Here is an 11,084-nt window from a genome sequence, read left to right on the forward strand (position 1 = left end):
AACTAAATCTAAGCAAGTGGTAGTGTTCGTAATGACTGAAAATGGCTATTTTTACTATAAATCACCTTGTCTTCGATTTAACTCTTTAGGCTGTTCAACCTTTATAATCAACTTCTATTGCATGCATGGTAGTGTGAAATGTATACCTGCCGGCAATTGTCTTAATGGCTTCAACATATAACAACCAAAAGCTAATCATGTTTCAATAATTTAATGAACTAGAAAAAAGAAAAGAGAAAAAAACTAATAATTCGAGGTATTTAATTTCAAAATGTTATTATACAGAATATGAATGCTGCATTATACTATTAATAATCCTTAATGAGTGTAATCGGAAAAATTGTTAACTAACTTCTTGTGATTTTTATATGTTAGTGCTGACTAACAGACATAATTCACTTTTGACGTCACTAATAATAACTGATGACGTTGATCTTTTAATACACGCTGAAATCTTTATATATAAAAGTCAAGTTGTGTGTCTGTCTCCTACGATTTAGATTCCTAACTACTCCCACATTTTGCGGTGCAGTTTAACCAAAACCGGGTATCTTATAATCGTGATTCATATCGAGCCCTTCTGGGTATTAGCGCGCGTCTACGATGAGTCTACGATTTTTTTTTTAATTTACCATCATTTTTTTTCCATTTTAATGCATTTTTTTGCTATTATATAAGGGAAGTAACTCTCTAAAAATGTCTATGATGAGTCAACGATTTAAAAAAAAATTTACCATCATTTTTTTTCCATTTTTAATGCATTTTTTTGCTATTTTTTGGCTATAACTCTCTAAAAATGCTTATATAGTTATTTCCCTTACAAACCCGAGCAATGCTAGTTACTAAATATACCAATTATTACTGTATATAAGCTGTGTATCTGTTATCAATATATACTGAGAAGGGACACAAACTGTATCAAACTATCAATGGAGTAGTGTAGTGTTCTTGACGAAAATGAAACCCGATTTTCTTACATCTAATAACACATTTAGTAATAAATAGTTCCCGTAAAATTACCGAGATGTGGAAAATATGATAACATAACTGAAGTAGCAAGTTAGTTTAATGATTAGTTGGGTAGTCTACTACGCCAAGACCTAAATATCTCGTACAAGAGAACTAATAGTATTAACATTTAGCGTGACTTCTGAATTAAGGAGTGAATGTCCCTAGAACATAACTTAATTTCAGTGGAAAGAAATTTCCCTTTATCTTCTACACCTCGAAATATGAATAAGTGGTACGTTATTTTATTTATGCTCATCTGATCCACTCATTTGATCCGTTCCTTTTGTATAGTCTAAACACATCAGTATGATATGTATCTGTGTTTCAACGTTTAAGCGCAGGCATATTCGTGTGGTTAAGCGCGGGCATATGCGTGTGGTTTGCATCAGGGCTACATTGTTTCGAGTTCCTACCTATTGTGTGCTACCTGGATAAGTGTATTCTGCAATAGTCACGGGAACACGAAATCCCTGTGAGTGAAATTTTGGAGAATGAAATCTATGCGTAATTTCGTCAGACGGAACAGTCTTGTTCTTCAATGCTAAGCATAAATCATCGTCTGATTTAACTCTCCCACTCGACCCTTGGATGTTTTCTTTCCAATCAACTTCATTCCATGAACCATGTAGGTCCTCTATGACTGACAAAATCGATTCGATTCATTTGATATTCAATTTGAAAATCCGCATGTCGACGTCTCCAATAGGCAACGTAACTTTCACTGATCCAGTTTATCTAGCAACAGTTATTTCTCATAGTTGGTTGAGACCAGACGCAGAACAAAAATAGCTTTGCTTAACCAGTTGAAGTATTACTGCTATTTATTTTACGTACCGTGGGCCACTAAATTGACACTGGTGTGGTTCGATCATGGTATACTTATCAAGTGACACAATCCGAAATTGATACATCGATCATTGAATATTATAAATCTCGATTACCCAGATTTTTATACTTCTTTGAAAAGCTCTGATATGCATTTCTCATAAACACTGATTTCGTTTCTAAGTACGATATCTTTAATCTAACGATAAGAGACTATCAAATACTCGTAACCTTTCATGTCTTTTTCAGATTCATTATAGAAAGGAAAAAAGTTAAATTGCTACAACTAAGAATCGAAAGCCAGGTCGCAGACTCGTCTCACTTGTAGCTTATCTGTATTTTACATTCATTGTCTGCTTTAATTGTTTACAGTATGATTAATGATTTCTCAGAATTTTATGTTAAAACAGCAAGACAAATTGTTAAATTGAGAAGCTTCACCATATGAAATGATAAAAATGACTGTGAAGGTCGAAGCCAGGTCATTAATTCGGCCTATCAATAACCTACAGCTACAGTATAACACCCTGAACAATTACATTTATTATGAAGGTATATCAAATTACAATACTGTACAAATATTTTCCTGTTTTAAAAACACCACAACAGCCGCAATAATATATGCAAAACAGATGCAAACAAAAGTACTGCGTTATTATATACATTTGATAAGAATGAAACATGAGCACCAGTTTTAAACATCTGTTGCCGATCCGATAATGGTAAGATATACTTGTATAGGGGACATGCCTTTTACATATTCCACACGATTGATTATTTTCTGCAAGTTATTTATTTAATTTTATTCTTTTCTTCAATGTAGTTCAAGCTGGTGCTGAATTTATTATTGCTCTCTCTCTCTCTCTCTTTCCCCCTCTAAGTACCGCTCTCTCTCTCTCTCTCTGTCTCTTTCTCTCTTCCCTCTCTATGTACTGCTCTCTCTCTCTCTTTCTCACCTCCTATCTCACCCTCTCTCTTTCTATTCTTTGTATCACAACGGTTGGGTTAAGAATATAAAGCTTATAATTTCAAAGCAACTATCGTGTTTCTGTAAAAATATTACCAGGACAAATAGAATGGGAAGAAAAGAGATAAATTCATTTATTTATACTAATGATGAGGATGTAGTGGCCGAAATTCAGTGCTGGGCGAAGTTTGAAGTCTAATTTTATTTAGAAACATTCATCGAAATTCAATATATTGTAAAACCAACACACATCTAAAGACACTTTCAAAAATAGATAAATTATTCCACCAAATACACAAATATTCACTTCAAACAAAGACACGATGTTTCCCTTTTGTAGAAAAGGATATGGTCGATTATACTGACCCCAGTAACAGACTGGTATTTCTCTTATTAATCCCGGATTGAGCAAGAACGAAACTTATGTGATTCGAAACCACAACGCCAAGCGGAGAAACTATACACTGCATGAATAGTGTTTACTGCTCTTCTGATTCTTCTGATATCCCATTTCAAATAATAGTTCATGCGATATTTTAAGGCAGTGAGCTGGCAGAATCGTTAACACGGTGGGCAAAATCCTTAGCAGGATTTCGTCCGTCTTCACGTTCTGAGTTCAAATTAGCCGAGGTCGACTTTGTCTTTCATCCTTGAGGGGTCGATAAAATAAGTACCAGCTGATCACTGGGGTCTATGTAATCGACTTACCCTCTTCCCAAAAATTTCTGGCCTTGTACCAAAATTTGAAACCAATATTGTGTGTGACGTCACTACGGTCACGGCCTCATGAGATCATAATGACTGAGATTTTAGCGACGAAGATTAATATTTAATCCCAGATCAGCCGTGATCAAGTAAAAGAAATCGTCCCAATCGTGGACATTTCGCCTTTGGGGAAGGAGAAGGAGGACAACAACCATCTTCAGTGTCCAGTGGTATTTCAATATTTTTGAAATGGTAGGATGTCCCTTAAGGTAAATAAAGTTGCTATCTATAGCAGATCGGACAAGGGTATAAATCCTCCTTCATTGGTTCGAATGGTGTTATGTAGTAGGCCTTCCAAGAGGCATAATACATAAAACTTGCCCAGAAGCATAATATATAACTATGTCCTTGAACATAATACATCGACTCACTTAATAAAATGAGGTAAATGTTTATGAATTAACCATTTACAAAATGGTAGTCCAATGCTTTATCCTTTCTGTTATTTAATTCTTAACAAACACCTGTACACAAACACATATATTGGCGCACGCACTCAAATACACGCATAATCAAGTACAAGCATCGACATACATACAAATGTAAGGCTGGTTTATAGTGTAGTTTTATTAAAGCGTTATATATGATAGTCCTCGTTTCATTTACCAATTCGTTGTCTTTATATTTCTCATTACTTCGTCGTTCTTGTTCTCCTTGCTTTATTCTAAATATCATCTTTCAGTTCTTGTTATCTAGAAGACTTTTTTAATGAAATTTCTTATCTCTATATCATTTGTTATTTTAATTCAGTAGCCAAATCAGCAGGCATTCTCTCTATATATATCAATTATATAATTGCAACCTATTTTGCTAAGCCGTGTCCTGTTTTTACTAGAGACGATTATTTGTTTATTGCTCATTCATTGGTCGCGTCACTAGATGTCCTGTACCTGCTTGTTTTACAATTCCATAATACCCTGATTTATAAAAGCTCTTGATGGACCTAATTGATAAAATATTTATACCTAAATTCTCTAAAGATGTTTTATAAAATTTGTTAAGGGAGGTGCAGTATATCTCGGGATACCTACACTGTAATTCTTATTCAACTGTTAAATTTTGGTGTCGTCTAATTGTACCTCCACTGCTATTTTTCGCTACAGTTACTGTATAGAATTTTAAAGCATATATCAATGAATCCTCACGAACATAGTTAACTGTCTACGCATAAATATACATACAAATATTTGCATATACATTTACATATGCCTGCACGCACACACTCATCGAGTGTGTATATAAGTACACGTACACGCACATATATTTGTCTTGATATACAAATGCATAAGTATATAACTAAACATGCTTACATATACTTAGATTTGCATACTTATATTTACGTCCAGGAACAGAAACATCAGCGGTGGTAGCACACCCAATACACAGATCCCCAATATACGAGGTCCGATCAATAAGTATCTGGACTGTTGCCATAATAACGAGGCCTCAATCAAGTGTCTGGAGGAGGTAGTGCTGCCCTGGGTCAAGAGAGTGGCTGTTGGAAGACCCTATGTCTGGCAACAGGACTCTGCACCATGCCACACAAGCGGGACAACCCAGTCATGACTGTCAGACAATTTCTGCGACCACATCACCCTTAACATCTGGCCACATAACCAGGCTTGTCAAATGTATTTTGATGAAAGTACCAAATTAACCAAAATAAAAGTACCAGATTTTGCTCAAAAAGTGCCAAAATTTAAATTTGTAATATTGAAATGCATAATATATATTATTTATAATATACAGGGCTTTATTCTAAAGTGACCTACACATATTTTATGTACTTACTTTATGATTAAAAGGGTGCATCGTCAACAGGGTGAGGTTCCTCTTTGTACCAATGTCCTTGTTCTTTTAATTTAGCACAAATCTTTGCATTGGGTGTATAAGTTGCGCAGTTTACATCAGAAGAAGACTTTGTGAATGGAGCAGAGCATTGCCTGTTTGGATATACAGTTTAGACCTATTCTTGACTTTAATGTTATTTAGGACTGCAGCTGAAGGATGTGGTAATGATATGAGTTGAAACATAAAGCATCACAGGATCGGATAACGAACTTCATTGCCACATTTTTTCCTTAGAAATTTTATACCAATAATCTGGTTTGGTAGCTTCAGTTATGTCATTGTTACCTTGAGGTTTAAGTTCTCTTTATTCTTTAAGAGCTTCAATCTGACTCTACTGAACAATATTTGGGAATTTGCATGCCAGAGGAACAGTTGAACTTGGAACTTTGCAATCACGAATACTAACTGAGTCTAGTGCCTCTCGAAGCTTCAGATTACAGAAGAAATCATGTGCAAAGAAGCACTGAAACAATTCCTTCCCGAGGCGCACATAAAAATTTGATGTTTTCACATGAAATTTTTTCAGTTCAGTTGTACTAATATATGGAGCTTTCTTTATGTAGATGCTTTCAACTTTTGCTCCTCTGTAAATTTCAGTTATGGGAAGATACACGGTTGGATCATTGATCTTAATTTCATGTAACTCTTTATTTTTCACAATTTATTTTTTAACAAAATTACCAAGTATTCCCATAACAGTACACGTGATAGATTCGTGCAGTTTGTGAATTCTATAGCTATCTGATTGGAAATCCAAGTTCAACTTATTAATATCTGGCAAAATATATGCTATAAATGCATAATATATCTATGTGATTGGATTTGTTAATGAGTTCAGCACATTTGAAGCTGCACTGTTGTTATCTTCAATATCAGCAGTAGTAAAGAATAACACTAGAGCAGACCGCTGTTCTAGTATTCTTTCACCAACGTGTTCTACAGATAGCCACCTTGAGCAACTTACAAGTAATAATTTGAGGATTTGTTTGAGTAAATGCCTGAAATTCTTTATATTCCTGCAGTCTCTTTGGGCTATTTGTGAGGAATTAAAATATGCTTCTAGCAAGTTCTTCTAAATATGAAGGTAATTCTAAACATACCTTTGATGTACAGATATGCACAGAGTGACAGACACGACCCTGAATAAAGAGAGAGGGAACTTTGTTCTTCAGTAATACCTGCACACCGCCCTTCTGTCCCATTATTTACACTAGCATTGTCACTGGTAAATCCTATCAAATTTTCAAAAGGAATATCATTTAAGGTGAAGAATTTTTCAATAGAAGAAAAAATTCCATTAGCAGAGCAATCTTTGGCTTCCAAAAGATTAAAATAACTATGAATAAATTTTTGAGTGCTACGATCATAAAATCTAGGAAACAGAACAAGCTGTTTTGTGTACTTACATCAGAAGTTTCATCAACAATTAACGAAAACTTGCGCTCTTTGAAATGTTTAATGAGGTTTTCAAAGTAATAAAGGGCCGAAAGCATTTTTATATATTTGAGTAGCTCTGGTTCTTGCGCATTTAATATCTCTAGCTATTTTGGAATCAGGACATGCATTCTGAATTAGTCCAGGTAAATGATCCATAAGTCTCACTGATAAGTTATGTTCTGCAATGAAGGAACAAAGCTTAAACTCGGCAGCTGCAACGTTTGTAACAGGAACAGAAGTTGTAGGCTGAAAAATGTAGGTCTTTTCTGAATTAACATTTTTAATATGTTTTACGTTTTCCCGTGCTTCTCCAGCTGAATTACACTGCCTTGAATTTCATAACAACAAAATTTACAGTATGCTCTTTCGATATTTGTTTTACTTGGTTCTAACCAAGATGAAAATCGAGAATCTTTCGTATTCTTGCTCATCATGAGGGTTATAAATCTCTCATAATTGATAAAAGTCTAACGAGATAGTAAGGAATCACTTGTCACTTATGTATAAAACATGCTACTGACTGGCATTAGAGGCGGCAACCCGGTGATATTGAATAGTACTACGATACACGTACATACCAACTAGCTACCAATTAGATATAAACTGCCTCGATATAAAATGCCGCAAAGTAGATTTTAATATAAAATTGTTAATCCAATTGTAATGTAATGTCTTTATTGTTACATTGTTCACTTACATATGCTGTAAACTTACTTTTTTACATAAAACGAAAAGATTTCAAAAAAGTACCAAATTATTGCAGCATAGTACCAAAAGGGCGAGAGAAAGTTGTGGTGAAAGAGTGCAGCAGGGATCACCACCACCCCTGGCGGAGCCTAATGGAGCTTTAGATGTTTTCGCTCAATAAGCACTCACAACACCCTGTCAGAGAATCGAAACCGCGATCCTATGACCGCGAATCCGCTGCCTTAACCACTGGGCCATTGCGCCTCCATATACATATATATAAATGTATGTATGTAAGTATTATGTAAATATTACGCGCGTATGTATGTGTGTGTATGCATCTATGTATGGATGTATGCATGCATGAGCACATATACATATATATATATATATATATATATATATATATGAACATGCATTCACACATACAACTATTATTCTACAATTGTTCCTGGCATGTGTGTGTGGGAGGAGTGTGTGTATTATACATGCGCTTTTGTGCTTGTATTATACACGTATACAAATATTATTTTACATATATATTTGATATATATCTATATACATATTTGCAGGCGTACATAAATACGTACGTACATACATATATACATACATACATACATACATACATACATACATACATACATACATACATACATACATACACACATAAACAAATGAATTCCGAATATGTTTAATCAATATTTTGTTTCGAATTATCAATAGATAACATCATATTTTGATTAAAGAAAAAAATTCCAGTGAAAGAGCTTACATATCTAATATAGACAAGATCGGCTTCAATGTCAAGTTTGGTTTCTGCTTCCTTTTTGTTTCTATCCTGTTTCTACTGCAATAACAAACCCGCTCAGCTGTAAAAATAATACAAACCACCAAACAAAAGGCAAAGTAGAGAACTAACAATGATTATAAAGAATGTCTTTCTTAATTATTTAAAATGATTCTATATATATATATATATATATACTTGTATGTATGTATACATACATGCGTATACTCACGGGTTTGTGTGTGTATATATATATGTACATACTTACACATACGTATATCTGTCGTTCAATGCTTGAAATGGGGAGTAGATAGACAGCCGACAACTGACGAAGGGTTGTTCTTTATGTTACTTGTCCTGTTTTCCATTTGTTTCCATCTTTGTTTGCGTATTGAACTCATTTGCTTTCATATCTATGTTGTTTACTGTCTGTGACGTCCTGTACCCATATATGCATCTAATATATATATATACTTAGCACACAGCCACTCCTGCGCCTATTATATATATGTATATATATATATATATATATATATATATATATATATATATATATATATAATAGGCGCAGGAGTGGCTGTGTGCTAAGTAGCTTGCTTACCAACCACATGGTTCTGGGTTTATTCCCACTGCGAGGCATCTTGGGCAAGTGTCTTCTACTATAGCCTCGGGCCAACCAAAGCCTTGTGAGTGGATCTGGTAGACGGAAACTGAAAGAAGCCTGTCGTATATATGTATATATGTATGTGTGTGTATATGTTTGTGTGTCTGTGTTTGTCCCCCAACATCGCTTGACAACCGATGGTGGTGTGTTTACGTCCCCGTATCTTAGCGGTTCGGCAAAAGAGACTGATAGAATAAGTCCTGGGGTCGATTTGGTCGACTAAAGGCGGTGCTCCAGCATGGCTGCAGTCAAATGACTGAAAGAAGTAAAAGAGTATATATATATATATATATATTATATATATATATATAATATATATATATATACATATATATATATATATATATATATATATATATATATATATATATAAATATATATATTACGTTTATATATTTGTTTTGCAAGATTTTTGGTGTGAAATCGTGTATTGAAACAGATGTTGTTGTATTTAGGAATGGTCATTTTGCCAGTTTAGCCAATATAGTGCGTGTGTTTTTATGGCTAAACTGGCAAAATGGCCATTCCTAAATACAACAATATATATATATATATGTGTGTGTATACATATATTATCTATTTTATATATAAGTATTTATTTATCCATATATAAATATATACATTTATACACATATATAATAGTCCCCCTACATATGTGTTTGTGTATGTGCGGGCGCACGTGTGTGTGTGTGTGTATGTGTGTGTGTGTGTGCATACATACAGACACCTACAGTAATGCAGTCGATGCACACGCGGTAATATTGATTTTAATGAAGAGGGACATAGAAGGATAAAGAGAGAAAGATAAAAGGGAGGGGTAAATACATCAACAGTGTATGTAAATTGAATTGGGTAATAGAGACCCTACCATGTATTTTCCCTTTACCGTTGATTGAAGCCAACAAGGAAGTTCAACACGAGCCAACAAGGGAGCCTCTTCTTTGTCTCTCGATCTGTTAGAAACAGTAGTCAAGTTTCCTTTAAATCACGTGTTACCGTCTTGGGAAACGAAAAGACGCGTTGAATAGTTTATTTCTAGGTAGTTTTGGTGAAGCTTTGTGAGGTATAACTTTAAAGAAGGGTTTTATGTAAGATCAGAACAATGCCAGAAGGTACAAAGTGAACTACGAAAGGAAAAGGAAAGAAAAAGTTGCAGTTGTACCTTGTATTTCGATGTTTCGTGGTGAAGACCCATTCTTCAGGGCAATTAGCAAAAGCGGTAGCTGCGAAAAATCATTGCTCAGATGTGTGGGGGTAGAAGGAAGTAGGAGAGGAAGGAGGAAGATGACAAGCACAGACTGGTGTTGCTATAGCAACCAGTCTGTTTCGTGTAGTTCCTTGCTGTTGTTAATGACTGGTCTCGGTTTGTTTATGAGGAAGGCCTCCATCATTCTGAGAGTGCTCCTTTCAGCATCATACTACAAATATATGTTCTAATACACGTATACAACGAATATGTAGACGTATAAACATTTGGCTGGTGTGTGTATATGTGTGTGAAGAATTGTGAAGAAATCCATATTTTCTAAATAGGTCATATCCTACATCTAGTTACGAAAATTTGTCGAAAGATCCGCATTCATAACAAATGATAACAAAAACGGATCTACACGTCTTAAAACACATTGTTATCAACCAATTGCATTAATATCTGCAATCTCAAGTTGGGCGTTTTCGTCTTTCAATCATTTGAAATAACAAAAAGTTGTGTTGATTCGATTTGCACCTTCATTCCGAACAAACAATCGCTAACCTCGTCTGTAGACCACCTACCTTCATACAATCATCATTTCCACCATAATCAACGTCATTCTTCGCCATATTTTTCTTTCAATTGACAAAGTAATAACTTCTCAAGTACATTTTTTATCGTAAATTTTTTATCTTTTCTTTGTTTCAATCATTAGATTGCGACCATGCAGGGCGCCGCCGCCTTGAATGGTTTAGTCGTAAAAAATAAACAACCCCAAATTATTTTATTTTATGTTAGTTTAGTTTGGTTTAGATTGAAGTCTGTAGATTCTCGATTACTATTGCCGGTCTGCCACATGTGTCATGTGTTCTGGGATACAAGGATACAAGCTTAAAGA

At 34.6% G+C, this 11,084-nt stretch overlaps 1 long non-coding RNA gene across 1 annotated transcript; it reads right to left on the reverse strand.

The window, feature by feature from the left end:
• Positions 1-8,229: 8,229 nt before the first annotated feature.
• LOC118765185 lies at positions 8,230-10,689 on the reverse strand. Its single transcript, XR_005001050.1, has 2 exons — positions 10,157-10,689; positions 8,230-8,412 (listed from the first exon to the last, which is right to left on the reverse strand). It is a non-coding gene; the product is annotated as an uncharacterized LOC118765185 (long non-coding RNA).
• Positions 10,690-11,084: the final 395 nt, after the last annotated feature.

The sequence above is a fragment of the Octopus sinensis genome, linkage group LG10, assembly GCF_006345805.1.
Source record: "Octopus sinensis linkage group LG10, ASM634580v1, whole genome shotgun sequence".
Lineage (NCBI taxonomy): Eukaryota > Metazoa > Mollusca > Cephalopoda > Octopoda > Octopodidae > Octopus > Octopus sinensis.